This window comes from Bombina bombina, chromosome 5 (genome assembly GCF_027579735.1).
Source record: "Bombina bombina isolate aBomBom1 chromosome 5, aBomBom1.pri, whole genome shotgun sequence".
Classification (NCBI taxonomy): domain Eukaryota; kingdom Metazoa; phylum Chordata; class Amphibia; order Anura; family Bombinatoridae; genus Bombina; species Bombina bombina.
In genome coordinates, this window is record NC_069503.1 from 619,955,145 (window position 1) to 619,980,143 (window position 24,999).

Sequence of the window (24,999 nt, forward strand, 5' to 3'; positions counted from 1 at the left end):
AGACCGCTTCTGAAGTCGGAGCCAGCAGAGGGATACTTTGAGCCCCCGAGACCTGCAAACAAACCCAGGCGCAGCAGACAACAAGGGGCCGGTGAGCAACACTGCGCAGGGCCTCTCCATCTGGGGCGCCATCTTGAAAGACCCCCCCCTCACACCACCGCTGATACCGGGCTCTGAAGGAGCCATAAGGAGGACCGCATCTGTAGCTGGTGCCAACAGAGGGGTAGCTTGTGCCCTCGAAACCCACACACCGAGCCGGACGCAGCACACAGTAAAGGGGCCGGTAAGACTGTTGAGAGTTCGCCTACTCTGCTCATTAACATAAGGGATATTACTGCATATAAAATATAACAGACAGGCACTGAGACTTTCTCTGGGACATTTGCTGTTTAACTCTTAAGCCCAGGTTCATAGCTTTTTGACCTGTTAGATTTACACGTCTGTAAGGAGAACCCCTATCACATGCTGGATTGTTAACCCCACAACCTAACTACTATATATTAATACCTGGGGGACTTGCTACGTTTGGAAAGTTTCTGTGGCTCCCATATTGTGCAATATAATAAAGAGAGGCCCTGGCATTTGGATAAAAAACACTGCCTGACTGCTGTGCAACTATAGTCTTACAGCACCATCAAGAGGTCACTAAACAACATTACATCTGACTTTCCTCGTTATTAAACAGTATTATTACAGTGCTTTGCATGAAGTTGGATCAGTACTTTCCCTCCGCCCCCAATTCACTGGCTGGGAAAATGTCCTCCAGAAACAAGCAGCTAGACAAAAGAAAGGCCACAGTTGAAATACATGCAGACCCCTCGACCCCTCCTAGGGCCTCAGATACTCCTATCATGGACCCCACGGGTTTACTGCAAGAGCTCAAATCCTTTTTCTTGCCAAAAATGGAGTCTCTCCAGGCGGGTGTGGACACCCTTACCAGCGAGGTCCGTCAATTTTCTACGAGACTTACGCAGGCAGAACAGCGTATTTCTGATGTGGAGCACCGACAAGAATCTACCACCACATCTGTGCGACAACTCTTACGCCAAAACCAAGCTCTACAAGAAAAAGTGGAGGACTTGGAAAACCGCAGTCGGAGAAATAACCTCAGAATAGTGGGACTACCTGAATCTGTGAAAGGTAAAGATCTCCTAGAATTTACAGCAATGACTCTACCTAAAATACTCAGGATAAATCCAGACCACCTTCCTTTTGATATAGAAAGAGCGCACCGAATAGGCCCAGACAATGGCCTAGAAACTTCCAACTCCAAACCCCGCCAAACAATCTTTAAGTGCCTCAATTATCAGGAGAAGCTTGCACTCCTGCGAGCTTACCGTGCCCACAAAGGAGACCTAATGTTTGAAGGCAAAAAACTCTTGATCTTTCAGGACTTTTCTACAGAAGTAACCAAATTACGCAAGGACTTCGCTCCTCTCTGCTCTCGCCTCTATAAGGAGGGGAGACAGGCCTCCTTGTTATACCCTGCCAAGTTGAGGCTGCAGACGCCGACCGGACCTAGGTTCTTCCGCACCCCTAAAGAACTGCAAGTGTACCTGGATGCGGAGGAACAGCGAGCTGTTCGCTGACCAGGCACAACTATCTTCTAGCCCTCCTTTGTCTTACTATGGACAATCTCATACTACAAATGCTCTCCCATGGAAGGAGAGAATCCTGGATAATCTCCAGAACAAAAGGAGCACCATGGAGGCGCACTCGTACCTGGAGCCATATTCTGGCGTCTGTTTTACAAGAAGTTATGCCCTCCACCGCTTCCCCATACAACTAGGGAGTGGAATGGACTTGAAAATTTATACTTCTAAAGTTATTATGGTTTATTACTGTTATTGCACTACTTGCCACAACTGTTTACATTATACTGTTATGTCACATTATTATATTCACCTCATGTTTTGTATTGCCTACAATGCAATCGCCCCCTATGCTCCCAGCCTTTGATATCCTCACAGGTACATGGTCCCTTTTGGACTACATGCCTATAGCAAGATACAATACATATATGGCCCTGCATAGTCTATCATTATTGGGCAGCATCCGACACACACAGTGTCAGTTCTGTTTCTGGTTGTTTACTGTTACTGCACTACTTGCCATATCTGTTTACACTATGCTGCTATACCATGTCATTATGTTACCCTTATGTTATGTTTTGCCTACAACATGGCCACCTCTTATGCCCCCAACTTTTAATACCCTTACGGGTGTATGGTCCCCTATGGACTACATGCCTATAACGGAATATAACACATATATAGTCCTACATAACCTTCTCCCTATTGGGCGGCATCTGGCACGCATAGTGCCAAATCTGTTTACAAATCTATCTGCCTTGCTGCTATTTAAAGGAAATGAGGATTTTGTGTCTAACTGCCCCCCTAAGCCAATTACTCTATATCTGGCCCCTCAGGATAATGCTCAGACACCTAAGAGAGATATTCCCTCCATAAATGCCCCCCCTTCTCCTTGTACTGTTTATAACGGCTGGACCTCATATGCCATATGCGGAGGGGAAAAAGCTGACCAGCGAGTAGGAATGTCCTTGTTTCCCAGTTCTAATACTTCCTGTACCACGGCCCAACCTGTGGGACACGGGAGACATGGCTTGTATTGCTCTGATAAATTGCCATCATGTATGCCTTATGAAACATTGCTAATGTCTGTTACTCCTCTCTCTTGTAGATTAAATCCGGAGTACCTATGGATCCGTCAGCCGCTGGCATTTACAAGGTCCAGCATCCACAGTGAGTTTTACCCACACCCACCGCATACACATACAATCACCTACTATAGACAACTCTATGGAGCCCCCAACTGGTGGCTCGCATACCCCTCATTATAAGTACCCCACTATGGCGATAAATTATAAGGTTACCTCTTGGAATGTGGGAGGGATAACTTCCCCAGCGAAGAGGAGCATGATACTTCAACACCTCAACACACTTAGATCTGACATAGCACTGATTCAGGAAACTAGACTGTCTGCCAATGAACATGAGAAACTTAAATCTAGATGGGTGGGTCAAATTCTCTACACACCAACAGAGGGTAGGAAAAGAGGAGTGGCGGTCCTGGTCAGGAAAGGGCTACCAATCTCCTTTACAGATACGGAGGTTGACAGTGGAGGCAGATACCTAATTACAACAATGCGTATTCAAACTACCACCTATATCCTATGTAATATCTATGGCCCTAATGCATATAGCCCTACATTCTGGACCAGCTTGCTTGCGAAATTAGCTACTTATAACACCTCACTCCTAATAATTGGAGGAGACTTTAACTTGGCACAAACACTCCCACTGGATAGATTTAGGGACCCCTCCCTAGGGGCTACAACCAATAAGGACATATCCAGATATAAAAGGGAGACCCGACTAATACACACATTCAAGGAAACACTAGGCCTGACTGACGTATGGAGAACACACAATCCAGACCAGAGAGACTATACCTGCATTTCTAAGTCACATGGTACCTTATCACGCATTAATTTCTTCCTGACCTCGGCTGCTTTGTCACCCCAAATTCACTCACCCACAATAAGTCAAGTCACGATATCAGATCATGCCCCAATACATATAAAATTGCAACCGGTAAAGCAAAACCAATCAAGTAAATCATGGAGATTCCCCTCCCACCTGTATAATAATATAGGCTTTCGTCAATGTCTTACGCAGGCATGGACGCATTATCTATCAGATAATAACCAACATTTAGATAACCTAGATCTCTTATGGCATGCCTCTAAGGCAGTTCTGAGGGGTCATATTACTGCCTTCGTGGCGCATACTAATAAACTCTCCAGACAGACGGACAGTGACCTCTTGACGCGACTAACAGAAGCATATAACCACTATCTTTCTAAACCTTCCCATATAACGAGACAAACATATTATGATCTAAAGAGAACTAGAGACACCTTTTTAGAGCTACAAGACCATAGACACACTGTCTACAGACAAGGACACTTCTATAGACATGGTAACAAAGCGGGCAAATTGCTAGCCAACTTAGTCAAAGCCCACAACCCTAAGTCATTCATTACTGCTATTCGGACGGCATCGGGACTGACAACGCAGACTGAAGAGATCTTGACTGAATTTGTCAAATATTACCAAACCTTATATTCCCAACAAAACATAGATGTAGGAAGAAAAACTGCGTTCTGGAGAGACCTTGTAGTCCCTTCCCTCACAGATGAACAGAGAGAAAATTTAAATGCCCCAATATCCCAACAGGAAATTTCTAGGGGGATTAAACGACTCAAACTGCACAAAGCGGCAGGCCCTGATGGGCTGCCAGCAGAGTACTATAAGATTCTAGAGAAGGAGGTTAGCCCTATATTAGCATCCCTATACACAGAATACCTACTGCATAACACTCGCCCCAACTGTCATTTTACTGAAGCTAATATTTGTATTATTCCCAAGCCAGATAGGGACCCCACACTCACCCCTTCCTACAGACCCATCTCGTTGCTTAACAGCGACTATAAATTACTGACGACCATACTAGCTAACAGACTGGCTACTGTCCTACCCTCGTTGGTGCATTCAGACCAAACGGGATTTATTACCGGACGCTCCTCTGTGGTAAATCTTAGAAAGACACTGGCGGTGTCTGCCCATTACTGGTATGGTACTCAGACACAGACTCTAACTTGCCTGATGCTTGCCTTTTGGCGTTAGACGCCGAAAAGGCTTTTGATAGAATTGAGTGGGACCATTTATACTCCTCCATGACACAGTTTGGCGTCACGGGCGCCTTCTTTAACCTCATCCAAAAGCTATACTCAGCTCCCAAAGCCTCACTGATTATCAATGGAGGGTTATCTCCTTCCTTTACTCTGCAGAGGGGAACCCGGCAGGGATGCCCCCTGTCGCCCCTTCTCTTCGACTTGGCCATAGAACCCCTAGCTTGTTACATTCGACAGCACAGTGAGGGATTAGAGATTAATGGAATTAAACAACATCTCTCGCTTTATGCTGACGATCTCCTCTTGTTTGTAGGCAACCCAGAGGTCAATATACCCAAACTTATTGAAATTATTGACAGCTTCGGATCATTCTCCGGTTATAAAATTAATAGAGATAAATCAGAGTTAACTTGGCTGAAAAACACTACACATAACACACTACTAAACAGCGGATTCAAAGTGACAGAGGGTACGTTTAAATACCTGGGTATACAAGTACATGTCGACCCCTCCAAACTTTATCCCCTAAACATAGGTAAGATGATTCAGGCTATTAGAGACTCACTACAGGGATGGAGCGGACTTCCACTGTCATTGACTGGTAGAATACATCTTTTTAAAATGATAGCTCTACCCAAGATACTCTACCCCTTACAAATGCTACCCTTGTTGCTAACTCATAAAGACATTAAAATACTTCAATCTGCATTGGGTCAATTCGTCTGGCAAGGTAAGAAACAAAGAATAAATAGAATGACTTTGGCTATGCCGTATGAGAAGGGAGGATTACGCCTTCCAAATATTGCCTGGTATAACTGGGCGACCCTCACCAAAATAGTACTGGACTGGCTGACGGGAAACAGACAATTTACGACCCTTACCTTAGAGTCTAGCATAATATACCCAATGCACCTAGCCTTCCTGCCGCACGCCAGGCTTAACTCTTTACCCTTAAAAATCCAACAACATATATTATTTAGAGACCCATTGAGAGCATGGGCCAAGCTGAGCAAGTTATGGAACATACAATTTACCGCTAGCAAATTCCTCCCAATCCAAGGCAATCTCTCCTTCTTGCCTGGATACACTACTGAAGTGTTTCGGACATGGCAGGAAAAGGGTCTTACCAAAATCGGGCAACTATTTAACCCCCTAACTTTTACGGTCCACTCCTTTCAAGATTTAAAAAACACATATTCGCTCCCAAACACACATAGATTTGCATACTTACAGTGTAGGCACTATGTCACACAATTAAAAACTGATGGTCTTCTACACACAGAAAACAACAACCTGACTGCACTATGCTCACTGGCTAAGCAGGGTTCCTACGAGCTGGCAAACACATATAACCTAGTACTCAGGCACTTTGACACCCTCACCACCCAAAAACTAGCATCAAAGTGGTCCAGATGTAGAAACATACAGATTGACGGCGAAGGGCTTCTAAACAGTTTAACAGAAGTTAGATCTATTACTTTATCAGCAAACCTAAGAGAGACGCATACCAAAATCTTACAACAAGCTTACATTACTCCAGCTCTCAGGGCCAAATGGATCCCGGGAGCACAAGATGTATGTGTTAAGTGTAACCATGCAAGTCCTGACTGGATTCACCTATTCTGGGATTGCCCTAAGCTACAATGGTTCTGGGGTAAACTAACCTACTGGCTTTCTAAAGTCACCAAAACTCGAGTCTTCCTTTCGGCACAAAGAGTCCTGTTTCTACTTCCAGAACATATTGTCAGCCCCTATGATACTTTTGTCTCGGTGTCTATTTTGACTGCAAAACAAATGATCCTACAACACTGGGCAGATAGTTTATCTCCACCTTTTCAAAAGCTACTTACCAAGATACACACCCAGATGCTCATAGAACAAGCAGATGTTAGGGGGAACGTTGAACAAAGGATAGCTAAATATATAAAGAAATGGGAACCTTATCTGCTACACCTACCTGATGCTGTCAGGGAGCGTGTCCTATATCCGTTTAGAAGCAGTGATTTCATCTTGAAGGAAAACCTTAGGGGAAAGTGGTGTTTCTCTAACATAGCCGCACAATAGACAGGTACATTCCACCATAATCTGCCCCTCACACCTATTACTTCAGTATACCAAGATACGGCTGGCGGTCCAGGGGAGCTCCGGGTAAGTAAGGGATGCCACAGTCTCTGGTGGTATACCCCCCCCCTCTCCCTTTACTCTCTTATTTATTTCTTTGATTGTTATAATTTTTCTTTTTATTTTTGTTTTCTTTTTCTTGTTTATTGTTGTTGTTTATTGAAAATATTTAAAGGAAAAGAGGAAAAAGGTGAGGAGAAGAGGCATGAACTTTGACTTCTAAGACGCCCTGCTGCAGGACTATTGAGTCACACTTAATGGAACTTCTTTATATGATGCCAGGGTCTAAGCCCTGTATGGGTTGTGATGTACTTACTTTCTTTGTATGTACTGCATTTCAATGCTGTTATTGTTTTTCTATTTTTTGTGCCTACTTCTCCCTCATGTGGTATAAATAAAAGTTTAAAAAAAAAAAAAAAAAAAAAGAGCTGATTTATTTGGGGCAATGCCCCGCAAAAGGCCCTTTTAAGGGCTATTGATAGTTTAGTTTAGGCTAGGTTTTTTTTTTTATTTTAGGGGGGCTTTTTTATTTTGATAGGGATCTTAGATTAGGTGTAATTAGTTTAAATATCTTGTAATTTGTTTTTTTATTTTCTGTCATTTAGGCCTAGATTTGGAGTTCGGCGGTAAAAGGGCTGTTAACGCTCCGCGGGCTTTTTTCTGGCCGCACCATAAATTTAACTCTGGTATCGAGAGTTAAAACAAATGCTGCGTTAGGCTCCAAAAAAGGAGCGTAGAGCATTTTTACCGCAAATGCAACTCTCGATACCAGAGTTGCTTACGGACGCGGCCGGCCTCCAAAACGTGCTCGTGCACGATTCTCCCATAGGAAACAATGGGACTGTTTGAGCTGAAAAAAAACCTAACACCTGCAAAAAAGCAGCGTTCAGCTCCTAACGCAGCCCCATTGTTTCCTATGGGGAAACACTTCCTACGTCTGCACCTAACACTCTAACATGTACCCCGAGTCTAAACACCCCTAGCCTTACACTTATTAACCCCTAATCTGCCGCCCCCCGCTATCGCTGACCCCTGCATTACACTTTTAACCCCTAATCTGCCGCTCCGTAAAACGCTGCCACCTACGTTATCCCTATGTACCCCTAATCTGCTGCCCTAACATCGCCGACCCCTATGTTATATTTATTAACCCCTAATCTGCCCCCCACAACGTCGCCGACACCTACCTACACTTATTAACCCCTAATCTGCCGAGCGGACCTGAGCGCTACTATAATAAAGTTATTAACCCCTAATCCGCCTCACTAACCCTATCATAAATAGTATTAACCCCTAATCTGCCCTCCCTAACATCGCCGACACCTACCTTCAATTATTAACCCCTAATCTGCCGACCGGAGCTCACCGCTATTCTAATAAATGTATTAACCCCTAAAGCTAAGTCTAACCCTAACACTAACACCCCCCTAAGTTAAATATAATTTTTATCTAACGAAATAAATTAACTCTTATTAAATAACTTATTCCTATTTAAAGCTAAATACTTACCTGTAAAATAAATCCTAATATAGCTACAATATAAATTATAATTATATTATAGCTATTTTAGGATTAATATTTATTTTACAGGAAACTTTGTAATTATTTTAACCAGGTACAATAGCTATTAAATAGTTAAGAACTATTTAATAGTTACCTAGTTAAAATAATAACAAATTTACCTGTAAAATAAATCCTAACCTAAGTTACAATTAAACCTAACACTACCCTATCAATAAAATAATTAAATAAACTACCTACAGTTACCTACAATTAACCTAACACTACACTATCAATAAATTAATTAAACACAATTCCTACAAATAAATACAATTAAATAAACTAGCTAAAGTACAAAAAATAAAAAAGAACTAAGTTTAACGAAAATAAAAAAATATTTACAAACATAAGAAAAATATTACAACAATTTTAAACTAATTACACCTACTCTAAGCCCCCTAATAAAATAACAAAGCCCCCCAAAATAAAAAATTCCCTACCCTATTCTAAATTAAAAAAGTTACAAGCTCTTTTACCTTACCAGCCCTGAACAGGGCCCTTTGCGGGGCATGCCCCAAGAATTTCAGCTCTTTTGCCTGTAAAAAAAAACATACAATACCCCCCCCCCAACATTACAACCCACCACCCACATACCCCTAATCTAACCCAAACCCCCCTTAAATAAACCTAACACTAATCCCCTGAAGATCTTCCTACCTTGTCTTCACCATCCAGGTATCACCGATCCGTCCTGGCTCCAAGATCTTCATCCAACCCAAGCGGGGGTTGGCGATCCATAATCCGGTGCTCCAAAGTCTTCCTCCTATCCGGCAAGAAGAGGACATCCGGACCGGCAAACATCTTCTCCAAGCGGCATCTTCGATCTTCTTCCATCCGGTGCGGAGCGGGTCCATCTTGAAGCAGGCGACGCGGATCCATCCTCTTCTTCCGATGTCTCCCGACTAATGACGGTTCCTTTAAGGGACGTCATCCAAGATGGCGTCCCTCGAATTCCGATTGGCTGATAGGATTCTATCAGCCAATCGGAATTAAGGTAGGAATTTTCTGATTGGCTGATGGAATCAGCCAATCAGAATCAAGTTCAATCCGATTGGCTGATCCAATCAGCCAATCAGATTGGGTTCGCATTCTATTGGCTGTTCCGATCAGCCAATAGAATGCAAGCTCAATCTGATTGGCTGATTGGATCGGCCAATCGGATTGAACTAGATTCTGATTGGCTGATTCCATCAGCCAATCAGAAAATTCCTACCTTAATTCCGATTGGCTGATAGAATCCTATCAGCCAATCGGAATTCGAAGGACGCCATCTTGGATGACGTCCCTTAAAGGAACCGTCATTAGTCGGGAGACATCGGAAGAAGAGGATGGATCCGCGTCGCCTGCTTCAAGATGGACCCGCTCCGCACCGGATGGAAGAAGATCGAAGATGCCGCTTGGAGAAGATGTTTGCCGGTCCGGATGTCCTCTTCTTGCCGGATAGGAGGAAGACTTTGGAGCCTCTTCTGGACCTCTTCAGCACCGGATTATGGATCGCCAACCCCCCCTTGGGTTGGATGAAGATCTTGGAGCCAGGACGGATCGGTGATACCTGGATGGTGAAGACAAGGTAGGAAGATCTTCAGGGGCTTAGTGTTAGGTTTATTTAAGGGGGGTTTGGGTTAGATTAGGGGTATGTGGGTGGTGGGTTGTAATGTTGGGGGGGGGGTATTGTATGTTTTTTTTTACAGGCAAAAGAGCTGAACTTCTTGGGGCATGCCCCGCAAAGGGCCCTGTTCAGGGCTGGTAAGGTAAAAGAGCTTGTAACTTTTTTAATTTAGAATAGGGTAGGGAATTTTTTATTTTGGGGGGCTTTGTTAATTTATTAGGGGGCTTAGAGTAGGTGTAATTAGTTTAAAATTGTTGTAATATTTTTCTTATGTTTGTAAATATTTTTTTATTTTCTGTAACTTAGTTCTTTTTTATTTTTGGTACTTTAGATAGTTTATTTAATTGTATTTATTTGTAGCAATTGTGTTTAATTAATTTATTGATAGTGTAGTGTTAGGTTAATTGTAGATAATTGTAGGTAGTTTATTTAATTATTTTATTGATAGGGTAGTGTTAGGTTTAATTATATCTTAGGTTAGGATTTATTTTACAGGTAAATTTGTAATTATTTTAACTAGGTAGCTATTAAATAGTTCTTAACTATTTAATAGCTATTGTACCTGGTTAAAATAAATACAAAGTTGCCTGTAAAATAAATATTAATCCTAAAATAGCTATAATATAATTATAATTTATATTGTAGCTATATTAGGGTTTATTTTACAGGTAAGTATTTAGCTTTAAATAGGATTAATTTATTTAATAAGAGTTAATTTATTTCGTAAGATATAAATTATATTTAAGTTAGGGGGGTGTTAGTGTTAGGGTTAGACTTAGCTTTAGGGGTTTATACATTTATTAGAATAGCGGTGAGCTCCGATCGGAAGATTAGGGGTTAATAATTGAAGGTAGGTGTCGGCGATGTTAGGGAGGGCAGATTAGGGGTTAATACTATTTATGATAGGGTTAGTGAGGCGGATTAGGGGTTAATAACTTTATTATAGTAGCGCTCAGGTCCGCTCGGCAGATTAGGAGTTAATAAGTGTAGGCAGGTGTCGGCGACGTTGAGGGGGGCAGATTAGGGGTTAATAAATATAATATAGGGGTCGGCGGTGTTAGGGGTAGCAGATTAGGGGTACATAGGGATAACGTAGGTGGCGGCGATTTGCGGTCGGAAGATTAGGGGTTAATTATTTTAAGTAGCTTGCGGCGACGTTGTGGGGGGCAAGTTAGGGGTTAAGAAATATAATATAGGGGTCGGCGGGGTTAGGGGCAGCAGATTAGGGGTACATAAGTATAACGTAGGTGGCGGTCGGCAGATTAGGGGTTAAAAATTTTAATCGAGTGGCGGCGGTGTGGGGGGACCTCGGTTTAGGGGTACATAGGTAGTTTATGGGTGTTAGTGTACTTTAGGGTACAGTAGTTAAGAGCTTTATAAACCGGCGTTAGCCAGAAAGCTCTTAACTCCTGCTATTTTCAGGCGGCTGGAATCTTGTCGTTAGAGCTCTAACGCTCACTGCAGAAACGACTCTAAATACCGGCGTTAGGAAGATCCCATTGAAAAGATAGGCTACGCAAATGGCGTAGGGGGATCTGCGGTATGGAAAAGTCGCGGCTGAAAAGTGAGCGTTAGACCCTTTAATCACTGACTCCAAATACCGGCGGGCGCCCAAAACCAGCGTTAGGAGCCTCTAACTCTGGTTTTGACGGCTACCGCCGAACTCCAAATCTAGGCCTTAGTGTTTGTTTTTTTTTGTAATTTAGCTAATTGTATTTAATGTATTTAATTGTATTTAATTTAGGTAAGTTATTTAATTGTAGTGTAGTGTTAGGTCTTAGTGTAACTTAGGTTATGTTTTATTTCACAGGTAAATTTGTATTTATTTTAGCTAGGTAGTTATTAAATAGTTAATAACTATTTAGTAACTATTCTACCTAGTTAAAATAAATACAAACTTGCCTGTAAAATAAAAACAAACCCTAAGCTAGATACAATGTAACTATTAGTTATAGAGACAGTCAATTCATGTAGATAAAAATCTTTCATTTATTAGGCACAACGTAAAAACATGTGAGCCCTCACATGTTTTCACGTTGTGCCTAATAAATGAAAGATTTTTATCTACATGAACTGACTGTCTCTGTGGTGCGCCCTATTTTTGGATTACTTTGTCTTTACCGGATAAGTTAGCAGACTTGTTTTGGGGCCGCATAACGGGACTCTCACAGTTTGCATCTCACACCCACTTTCCATTGAGCTGACAGGAGGATTGGAATCTTCACCCCTTAGAGCAATCTAATCTGGAGCGGTGAGTTGTGCGCTAATACACAAAGACCTTCATTGTGCTGTCTAACTATTAGTTATATTGTAGCTATCTTCGGGTTTATTTTATAGGCAAGTATTTAGTTTTAAATAGGAATAATTTAGTTAATGATAGTAATTTTATTTAGATTTATTTAAATTATATTCAAGTTAGGGGGGGTTAGGGTTAGACTTCGGTTTAGGGGTTAATAAATTTAGCATAGTGGCGGCGACGTTGGGGGTGGCAGATTAGGGTTAATAAATGTAGGTAGGTTGCGGTGACATTGGGGGAGTGAGATTAGGGGTTAATAAATATAATGTAGGTGTTGGGGGAAGCAGATTAGGGGTTAATAAGTATAATGTAGGTGGCGGCGATGTCCGGAGCGGCAGATTAGGGTTAATAAGTATAATGTAGGTGTCGCCAATGTTGGGGGCGGCAGATTAGGAGTTAATAACTGTAAGGTTAGAGGTGTTTAGACTCTGGGTTTATGTTAGGGTGTTAGGTGTAAACATAAAATGTTTTTCCCCATAGGAATCAATGGGGCTGCATTACTGAGCTTTACGCTACTTTTTTGCAAGTGTTAGACTTTTTCTCAGCCGGCTCTCCCCATTGATGTCTATGGGGAAATCGTGCACGAGCACGTATAACCAGCTCACCGCTCACTTAAGCAGCGCTGGTATTGGAGAGCAGTGTGGAGCGCAATTTTGATCTACGCTCACTTCTTGCCTGTTATCGCCGGGTTGATAAAAACCTGTAATACCAGCGCTGTAGGGATGTGAGCGGTGAGAAAAAACTGCACGTTACCAACGCACCCCTCATAACGCAAAACTCGTAATCTAGGCGTATAATTTTCTAATATTAACAATTTATCGGCTAGATTACGAGTTTTGCATTATGAGTAAAAAAGCAGCGTTAAGGCTAATAACGCTGCTTTTTTACTACCGCTGCTATTGCGAGTCTTGTAGGTACAGATGTCCCACACACTTTTTTGGCCGTACCACAAATTAATTTACGCAATTTCCGTAAAGTTTTTTTTCAATGGGACTTCCATTGTGCCGGTATTACAAGCCTTTTTTTTTAGGCCAAAAATGTGAGTGGTACAGCCTATCCCGCAAGATTCGTAACGCATTCTAAAGTCAGTAGTTATGAGTTTTACACTACAAAGCTGTAGTATAAAACTCATAACTAAAGTGCTACAAAGTACACTAACACCCATAAACTACCTATTAACCCCTAAACCGAGGCTCTCACGCATCATATTATTAACCCGTAATCTGCTGTCCCTAACATCGCAATAACCTACAGTTATTAACCCCTAATCTGCCGCCCCCAACGACGCCACCACTATACTATATTTATAAACCCCTAAAGCTAAGTCTAACCCTAACACCCACTAACTTAAATATAATTAAAATAAATCTAAATAAAACCTACTATTAATAACTATGAACAAACCAACGTGAGGGAGCGCTCAGACACGGCAGCTTATGGTATTGTATGATTCTGCAGTGGCCTTCACGTAGATGATCCCTCCTCCAAAGATGTCGTGATGACGTAGCAGGATCCAACAGCCGGTGCGAGGACGGGAGCGATCCACCTCCGCTCCAACAGAACACAGCAAACACACGGAGTCAACGCACCCGGCGTTAAAGAAACTGAAGGCACACAGTAAAATGCTCAAAAGGTAAATTTAATGCAATGCATAGATAAACATTACATTACAAGGCCAGAAGTGTATGGTGGCTGGCTCCACCGGGACTAAAGAGATAATAGGGTCAGACGCGTTTCCTGTGGATATATCACATATTCATCAGTGACCGTACTACACACAGACTGAATAGAGCCTTATATCTAGGCAGGGAACACTCCCATTTAATTGCCGGTCCAATAGTAAAAGGACCCAATGCTGGCTATAAAAAGTGGGTGTGCAGTAAGGAGTGATGCGTGAGAGCAGTTCACAATCCATAATCTTTAATAGGGAAACAGGTAATGCATATGATATTTTGCCATATGAAAAAACAAAACAAAACAAATAACATTGCAAACATGTTAAACAATAAAAAATATGAATGAATGAATAAACCACCTGTTACCCTAAAATAAAAAGATGATGAATGAAAAAGAAAGAAGAAAATTGAAAAACATATATATATACTGCTAGGCGAAAATTTAAAGTGACAGTAAGGTGAATAATAATAATACTATGTCAGACAATATCTAGATGTAACACTATAGTAATAATGCTATTGATCAACATATAACTTAACATCCCACTCTGAATTTAGACCAATGGGAAGGCGGGTAGCCAAATGAAAAATCCAAAACACCTCTTTTTTGCTGAGGATCAAACCTCGATTACCTCCTCTGGGGTGTCTGGGGATCATTTGGATAGCCTGGAATGTCAACAAAGAACTGTCTGAATTATGATATCTTCTGAAATGCAGGGATATTGGAGTAGTTGACTCCGGATCCTCAATGGAGCGTAAGTGTTCTCAGAAACGGTCCTTCATGGCACGGGTCGTTTGACCTACATACTGCCTGAAACATCCCTTGCATGTCAGAAGATAAACAACATAACAAGAATTACAAGTCATGTGTTCTCTAATCTGGAAAGATTTGTTAGTAGCAGAAGACACAAAGCTGTTCCCGAAAGTCGCATAGGAACAAGATTTGCATCTCCTGCTACCACACCTGAAAAATCCTGGTTTAATCGAGAGCCAATTGGCTCTCAATGGTTTTCTGGGCAACATAGATGGGGACAATAAGTTCCCTAATGTTGGTGCCTTACGTGATACAAAGCAGGTACCATCATTCAATATGCTTTTAAGACTCTCATCAGTATTTAGAATAGGAAGTGCCTTGCGAACAATGTCGCATATTTTACCATATTCAACACTATATGTAGTAATGAATTTAAGTTTGTTTACCCTACTCTGTTTTTTGGAAGTATTGAACTGAAAAAGATCTTTTCTTGTTGTCTGATCAACTTCTTTTTTGACATTCTCAAGTGCTGTTTCAGAGTACCCTCTTTCAATTAGTCTAACAGTTAAATCCTGAGAATGTTTTAAGTAACTGCTGGAAGTACTGCAGTTACGTTTGACCCTTACAAACTGGCTTTTGGGAATAGAATTAATAGTATGTTTAGGGTGGCACGACCGGGCATCTAGAATGGTGTTTCCTGCACTCGGCTTTCTGAATAATTCAATGTCTATGCTTGAAGTCTCTAGATTTGAACATAATTCGATATCCAAAAAAGAAATCGAAAATTTGTTGACCTCCATGGTGAATTTGAGATTCAAAGCATTGTCTTGAAGGTACAACAGAAACTGTCCAAGAAGAGATTCTGGGCCTTTCCAAATAAGTAAGACGTCGTCTATATAGCGACCGTAATAGTGAATGTATTGCCTGAAGGGGTTCCCATCTCCATAGACGCGGGACAGCTCCCACCAACCCAAATACAGGTTGGCATAGGAGGGGGCAAACTTGGCCCCCATCGCTGTCCCACGTCTCTGGAGATAGAAACCCCCCTCAAACAAGAAAAAATTATGAGTCAATAAATACTCTACAGAGTTCTTGATGAACAGCTTCAGTGCCTCTTCATAATTGGAAAAATGATCCAAGAAAAATGTAATAGCCTCGATGCCCTTGTCATGAGGAATACAGGTATATAATGAGACTACGTCGATCGTGACAAATGTGTATTCCACACGCCATTCAAGGCTTTCCAACTGTCTAATCACATCAGACGTATCCCTTATATAGCCTGTTAAATTCAAGACAAAAGGTTGAAGGTAACCATCAATAAGTTCAGAAAGTGGCTCATTCAAAGAGCCAATCCCTGCTATGGCCTAGATTTAGAGTTTGGCGGTAGCCGTGAAAACCAGCGTTAGAGGCTCCTAACGCTGGTTTTAGGCTACCTCTGGTATTTGGAGTCACTCAAAAAAGGGTCTAACGCTCACTTTTCAGCCGCGACTTTTCCATACCGCAGATCCCCTTACGTCAATTGCGTATCCTATCTTTTCAATGGGATCTTTATAACTCCGGTATTTAGAGTCGTGGCTGAAGTGAGCGTTAGAAATCTAACGACAAAACTCCAGCCGCAGAAAAAAGTCAGTAGTTAAGAGCTTTCTGGGCTAACGCCGGTTTATAAAGCTCTTAACTACTGTACTCTAAAGTACACTAACACCCATAAACTACCTATGTACCCCTAAACCGAGGCCCCCCCACATCGCCGCCACTCGATTACATTTTTTAACCCCTAATCTGCCGACCGCCACCTACGTTATCCTTATGTACCCCTAATCTGCTGCCCCTAACACCACTGACCCCTATATTATATTTATTAACCCCTAACCTGCCCCCCACAACGTCGCAGCCAGCTACCTACAATAATTAACCCCTAATCTGCCGACCGCAAAGAGCCGCCACCTACATTATAGCTATGTACCCCTAATCTGCTGCCCCTAACACCGCCGACCCCTATATTATATTTATTAACCCCTAACCTGCCCCCCACAACGTCGCAGCCAGCTACCTACAATAATTAACCCCTAATCTGCCGACCGCAAAGAGCCGCCACCTACATTATAGCTATGTACCCCTAATCTGCTGCCCCTAACACTGCCGACCCCTATATTATATTTATTAACCCCTAATCTGCCCCTCACAACGTCGCCTCCACCTGCCTACACTTATTAACCCCTAATCTGCCGAGCGGACCGCACCGCTATCATTATAAATTTATTAACCCCTAATCCGCCTCACTAACCCTATAATAAATAGTATTAACCCCTAATCTGCCCTCCCTAACATCGCCGACACCTAACTTCAAACATTAACCCCTAATCTGCCGACTGGAGCTCACCGCTATTCTAATAAATGTATTAACCCCTAAAGCTAAGTCTAACCCTAACACTAACACCCCCTAACTTAAATATAATTTAAATCTAACAAAATAAATTAACTCTTATTAAATAAATTATTCCTATTTAAAGCTAAATACTTACCTGTAAAATAAATCCTAATATAGCTACAATATAAATTATAATTATATTATAGCTATTTTAGGATTAATATTAATTTTACAGGTAACTTTGTATTTATTTTAACCAGGTACAATAGCTATTAAATAGTTAAGAACTATTTAATAGCTAAAATAGTTAAAATAATTACAAAATTACCTGTAAAATAAATCCTAACCTAAGTTACAATTAAACCTAACACTATACTATCATTAAATTAATTAAATAAAATACCTACAATTACCTACAATTAAACCTAACACTACACTATCAATAAATTAATTAAATACAATACCTAAAAATAACTACAATGAAATAAACTAACTAAAGTACAAAAAATAAAAAAATATTTACAAACATAAGAAAAATCTTACAACAATTTTAAACTAATTACACCTACTCTAAGCCCCCTAATAAAATAACAAAGCCCCCCAAAATAAAAAATGCCCTACCCTATTCTAAATTACTAAAGTTCAAAGCTCTTTTACCTTACCAGCCCTGAACAGGGCCCTTTGCGGGGCATGCCCCAAAGAATTCAGCTCTTTTGCCTGTAAAAAAAAACATACAATACCCCCCCCCCCAACATTACAACCCACCACCCACATACCCCTAATCTAACCCAAACCCCCCTTAAATAAACCTAACACTAAGCCCCTGAAGCTCTTCCTACCTTGTCTTCACCTCACGTGGTATCACACCGATCCGTCCTGGCTCCGATATCTTCATCCAACCCAAGAGGGGGCTAGACATCCATCATCCGATGGCTGAAGAAGTCCAGAAGAGGGTCCAAAGTCTTCATCCTATCCGGGAAGAAGAGTAGATCCGGACCGGCAACCATCTTCTTCCAAGCGGCATCTTCTATCTTCATCCGATGAGGACCGGCTCCATCCTGAAGACCTCCACTGCGGACCCATCTTCATCCGGCGACGTCCAACTGAAGAATGGCGGTTCCTTTAAGGGACGTCATCCAAGATGGCGTCCCTCGAATTCCGATTGGCTGATAGGATTCTATCAGCCAATCGGAATTAAGGTAGGAATATTCTGATTGGCTGATGGAATCAGCCAATCAGAATCAAGATCAATCCGATTGGCTGATCCAATCAGCCAATCAGATTGAGCTCACATTCTATTGGCTGATCGGAACATTCTTCAGTTGGACGTCGCTCACATTCTATTGGCTGATCGGAACATTCTTCAGTTGGACGTCGCCAGATGAAGATGGGTCCACGGTGGAGGTCTTCAGGATGGAGCCGGTCCTCATCGGATGAAGATAGAAGATGCCGCTTGGAAGAAGATGGTTGCCGGTCCGGATCTACTCTTCTTCCCGGATAGGATGAAGACTTTGGACCCTCTTCTGGACTTCTTCAGCCATCGGATGATGGATGTCTAGCCCCCTCTTGGGTTGGATGAAGATATCAGAGCCAGAACGGATCGGTGTGATACCCGGTGAGGTGAAGACAAGGTAGGAAGATCTTCAGGGGCTTAGTGTTAGGTTTATTTAAGGGGGGTTTGGGTTAGATTAGGGGTATGTGCGTGGTGGGTTGTAATGTTGGGGGGGGGGGTATTGTATGGTTTTTTTTACAGGCAAAAGAGCTGAATTATTTGGGGCATGCCCCGCAAAGGGCCCTGTTCAGGGCTGGTAAGGTAAAAGATCTTTGAACTTTAGTAATTTAGAATAGGGTAGGGCATTTTTTATTTTGGGGGGCTTTGTTATTTTATTAGGGGGCTTAGAGTAGGTGTAATTAGTTTAAAATTGTTATAAGATTTTTCTTATGTTTGTAAATATTTTTTTATTTTTTGTAACTTAGTTCTTTTTTATTTTTTGTACTTTAGTTAGTTTATTTCATTGTAGTTATTTGTAGATATTGTATTTAATTAATGTATTGATAGTGTAGTGTTAGGTTTAATTGTAGGTAATTGTAGATATTTTATTTAATTAATTTAATGATAGTGTAGTGTTAGGTTTAATTTTAACTTAGGTTAGGATTTATTTTACAGGTAATTTTGTTATTATTTTAACTAGGTAACTATTAAATAGTTATTAACTATTTAATAGCTATTGTACCTTGTTAAAATAATTACAAAGTTACCTGTAAAATAAATATTAATCCTAAAATAGCTATAATATAATTATAATTTATATTGTAGCTATATTAGGATTTATTTTACAGGTAAGTATTTAGCTTTAAATAGGAATAATTTATTTAATAAGAGATAATTAATTTCGTTAGATTAAAATTATATTTAATTTAGGGGGGTGTTAGTGTTAGGTTAGAGTTTTAGGAGTTAATACATTTATTAGAATAGCGGTGAGCTCCAGTCGACAGATTAAGGGTTAATAATTGAAGTTAGGTGTCGACGATGTTAGGGAGGGCAGATTAGGGGTTAATACTATTTATTATAGGGTTAGTGAGGCGGATTAGGGGTTAATAACTTTATTATAGTAGCGCTCAGGTCCGGTCGGCAGATTAGGTGTTAATAAGTGTAGGCAGGTGGAGGCGACGTTGAGGGGGGCAGATTAGGGGTTAATAAATATAATATAGGGGTCGGCGGTGTTAGGGGGCAGATTAGGGGTACATAGGGATAATGTAAGTAGCGGCGGTTTACGGAGCGGCAGATTAGGGGTTAATAACAATATGCAGGGGTCAGCAATAGCGGGGGCGGCAGAATAGGGGTTAATAAGTGTAAGGTTAGGGGTGTTTAGACTCGGGATACATGTTAGAGTGTTAGGGGCAGACGTAGGAAGTGTTTCTCCATAGGAAACAATGGTGCTGCGTTAGGAGCTGAACGCGGCTTTTTTGCAGGTGTTAGGTTTTTTTTCAGCTCAAACAGCCCCATTGTTTCCTATGGGGGAATCGTGCACGAGCACGTTTTTGAGGCTGGCCGCGTCCGTAAGCAACTCTGGTATCGAGAGTTGCAGTTGCGTTAAATATGCTCTATGCTCCTTTTTTGGAGCCTAACGCAGCCTTTATGTGGACTCTCAATACCAGAGTTATTTTTATTGTGCGGCCAGAAAAAAGCCAGCGTTAGCTACGCGGGTCCTTACCGACAAAACTCTATATCTAGCCGTAAATTATTCCTATTTAAAACTAAATACTTAACTGTAAAATAAACCCTAAGCTAGCTACAATATAACTAATAGTTAGATTGTATCTATGTTAGGGTTTATTTTTATTTTACAGGCAAGTTTGCATTTATTTTAACTAGGTAGAATAGTTACTAAATAGTTTTTAACCATTTAATAACTACCTAGCTAAAATAAATACAAATTTACCTGTAAAATAATACCTAACCTAAGTTACACTAACACCTATAATTAAATAAATTACCTAAATTAAATACAATTAAGTAAATTAAATACAAATACCTAAATTACAAAAAACACACTAAATTACACAAAATAAAAAACAAATTACAAGATATTTAAACTAATTAACCTAATCTAATAGCACTATCAAAATAAAAAAGCCCCCCAAAATAAAACAAACACCTAGCCTAAACTGAATTACCAATGGCCCTTAAAAGGGCATTTTGCAGGGCATTGCCCCAAAGAAATCAGCTCTTTTACCTGTAAAAAAAATACAAACAACCTTCCAACAGTAAAACCCACCACCCACACAACTAACCCCCCAAATAAAACCCTAACTAAAAAAACCTAAGCTCCCCATTCCCCTGAAAAGGGCATTTGGATGGGCATTGCCCTTAAAAGGATATTTAGCTCTATTGCAACCCAAAGCCCTAACCTAAAAATAAAACCCACCCAATAAACCCTTAGAAAACCTAACACTAACCCCTGAAGATCCACTTACAGTTTTGAAGAGCCGACATCCATCTTCAACGAAGCCGGGAGAAGTCCTCAGCGAAGCAGCAAGAAGTCCTCAATGAAGCCTGGAGAAGTCTTCATCCAAGCCGGGAGAAGTGGTCCTCCAGAAGGGCAGAAGTCTTCATCCAGACGGCATCTTCTATCTTCATCCATCCAGCGCAGAGCGGGTCCATCTTCAAGACATCTGGTGCGGAGCATCCTCTTCTGCCGACGACTACCCGATGAATGAAGGTTCCATTAAGTGACGTCTTCCAAGATGGCGTCCCTTAGATTCTGATTGGCTGATAGAATTCTGATTGGAACAGCCAATAGAATGCGAGCTTAATACTATTGGCTGATTGGATCAGCCAATAGGATTGAAGTTCAATCCTATTGGCTGATTGCATCAGCCAATAGGATTTTTTCAACCTTAATTCCGATTGGGTGATAGAATTCTATTAGCCAATTGGAATCTAAGGGATGCCATCTTGGATGATGTCACTTAAAGGAACCTTCATTCGTCGGGTAGTCATCGGCAGAAGAGGATGCTCCATGCCGGATGTCTTGAAGATGGACCCGCTCTGTGCCGAATGGATGAAGATAGAAGATGCCGTCTGGATGAAGACTTCTGCCTGTCTGGAGGACCAGTTCTCCCGGGTCCCGGCTTGGATGAAGACTTCTCCCGGCTTCGTTGAGAACTTCTTGCCGCTTCACTGAGGACTTCTCCTGGCTTCTTTGAGGATGGATGTCGTTAGTGTTAGGTTTTTTTAAGGGTTTATTGGGTGGGTTTTATTTTTAGGTTAGGGCTTTGGGCTGCAATAGAGCTAAATACACTTTTAAGGGCAATGCCTGCCCAAATGTCCTTTTCAGGGCAATGGGGAGCTTAGGTTTTTTTAGTTAGGTTTTATTTGGGGGGTTGGATGTGTGGGAGGTGGGTTTTACTGTTGGGGGGTTGTTTGTATTTTTTTTTTACAGGTAAAAGAGCTGATTTCTTTGGGGAAATGCCCCGCAAAAGGCCCTTTTAAGGGCCATTGGTAATTTAGTTTAGTCTAGGTTTTTTTTTTTTATTTTGGGGGGCTTTTTTATTTTGATAGGGCTATTAGATTTGGTGTAATTAGTTTAAATATCTTGTAATTTGTTTCTTATTTTCTGTAATTTAGTGGGGTTTTTTTTTGTAATTTAGGTATTTGTATTTAATTTACTTAAATGTATTTAATTTAGGTAACTTATTTAATTGTAGTGTAGTGTTAGGTGTTAGGTGTTAGTGTAACTTAGGTTAGGTTTTATTTTCAGGTAAATTTGTATTTATTTTAGCTAGGTAGTTATTAAATAGTTAATAACTATTTAGTAACTATTCTACCTAGTTCAAAAAAATACAAACTTGCCTGTAAAATAAAAATAAACCCTAATATAGATACAATCTAACTATTAGTTATATTGTAGCTAGCTTAGGGTTTATTTTACAGGTAAGTATTTAGTTTCAAATAGGAACTATTTAGTTATTAATAGTAGGTTTTATTTAGATTTATTTTAATTATATTTAAGTTAGGGGGTGTTAGGGTTAATACATATAGTATAGTGGCGGCGGCGTTGGGGACAGCAGATTAGGGGTTAATAAATATAATTAGGTGGCGGAGATGTTATGGACAGCAGATTAGGGGTTAATAATATTTAACTAGTGTTTGTGATGTGGGAGTGCTGCGGTTTAGGGGTTAATATGTTTATTATAGTGGCGGCGATGTCCGGAGCAGAAGATTAGGGGTTAATAAGTATAATGTAGGTGGCGGCGATGTCGGGGGCAGAAGATTAGGGGTTAATAAGTGTAAGATTAGGGGTGTTTAGACTCGGGGTTCATGTTAGGGTGTTAGGTGTAAACATAAATTTTGTTTCCCCATAGGAATCAATGGGGCTGAGTTACAGAGCTTTACGCTGCTTTTCTGCAGGTGTTAGACTTTTTCTTAGCCGGCTCTCCCCATTGATGTCTATGGGGAAATCATGCACGAGCACGTACAACCAGCTCACCGCTGACTTAAGCAGCGCTGGTATTGGAGTGCGGTTTGGAGCTCAATTTTGCTCTACGCTCACTTCTTGCCTGATAACGCCGGATTTATAAAAACCTGTAATACCAGCACTGTAGGTAAGTGAGCGGTGACAATAACGTGCAAGTTAGCAATGCACCCCTCTTACCGTAAAACTCGTAATCTGGCCGTATATTTGTTATCTAGCTATGTTTATTAAAAAATAAAGCATCTAAGTTAAGGAGAGTGTTCATATTTGTTTATTAACCATGGACAGCAGTTGTTTAATGGTGGATGCATTTTTAAAAAAAATCATCAAAAACAACCCATGTTAAGAAAAATTAAATATTTTTTAAAAATTCCAATCTTGTTTTTAAAATACAGATAGCAAAAAAATTATTATGAATTGACGATTTTATAAACTCTCTCTCTCTCCCGTGGATATTGGCAGGCACTCCATTCATTTGCTAAAATGAAAGTCAATAGATTATAAATAAAATGTCATTTGATTAGGGGGCTGTTAGAATATGCTTAGATAAAAGTTAATCACAGAGGTGAATATAACAGGGTTGGTAATGCTAAACTGGGGAATGGGTAATAAAAGGAAATACTTATCTTTTAAAATAAAAAAAATATCTGCTGTTGACTGTCTCTTTAAGCACAGATAGGCCTGTATAATATAAAACCCTGAAGATGGCCTGTATAATATTAAAACCCTGAAGATGTGCACATCATTATCACAATGTAATATTACATTCTGATAATGATGTGCACATCTTCAGGGTTTTAATTGGCCACATGTACCAAGTTGTTTGTTCAACATATTACACTTTGTGTTGCTAATATATACCTAAGGCCTGTATGTATTTGGCCTATTGCTGCGTCTTTGGACAGTTAGGATCTATTTCTTTCTGTATTATTAATAAATGATTTATTGTTCACTGTGATTGCACTGGTCAGAGATTTATTTCTTTAGTCTGATTTAGCTATATATATTGAGTAATTTTTGAAAAGAGTGCTTGATTCCCTATCTGTTCAGGGCCTTATGAAATTTTAGTTGCTCCTTGTTCTGTTTTTGTAGTTTGTTGAAGAATATATATATATATATATATATATATATTCGCACACACACACACACATATATATATATATATATGTGTATATATATATATATATATATATATATATATATATATATATATATATATATATATAGAGAGAGAGAGAGAGAGTAATTGGATTACACGTATTCATTTCAAAACCTGTAGTGCATTGCTGCTCCTTCAACAAATGATAGCAATAGAATGAATACAATTTTTGGTTATGGGTGAAATGTTAAGTTATTTAAAGCGATAGGGAAGTACAAACAAATATTTAAAGATTTAAATAGAATATTTAATTTTATAAAAAAATTAAATGTACTTTTATCACCAATTGTGATTTTTTCTTTTTGTATTCTTAGTTGAAAGCTAAGCCTAGGAGGTTCATATGCTAATTTATTAGAGCTTGAAGACTGCCTCTATTCTGAAATAATTTAGACCACTAGAGGTCATTAGTTAATGTGTTTCATATAGATAATATTAAGCTCATGCACGTTAAGTTACCCTGAAGTTAAAGGGACAGTCAACATCAGAATTTTTGTTGTTTTAAAAGATAGATAATCCCTTACTTACCAATTCCCCAGTTTTGCATAACCAACACAGTTATAATTATACACGTATTACTTCTGTAATTACCTTGTATCTAAGCCTCAGCAGACTGCCCCCTTATTTCAGTTCTTTTGACAGACTTGCATTTTAGCCAATGAGAGCTGTCTCCATAGTAAATTCACGTGCATGAGCTCAATTTTATCTATATGAAACACGTGAACTAATGACCTCTAGTGATGAAAAACCATCAAAATGCA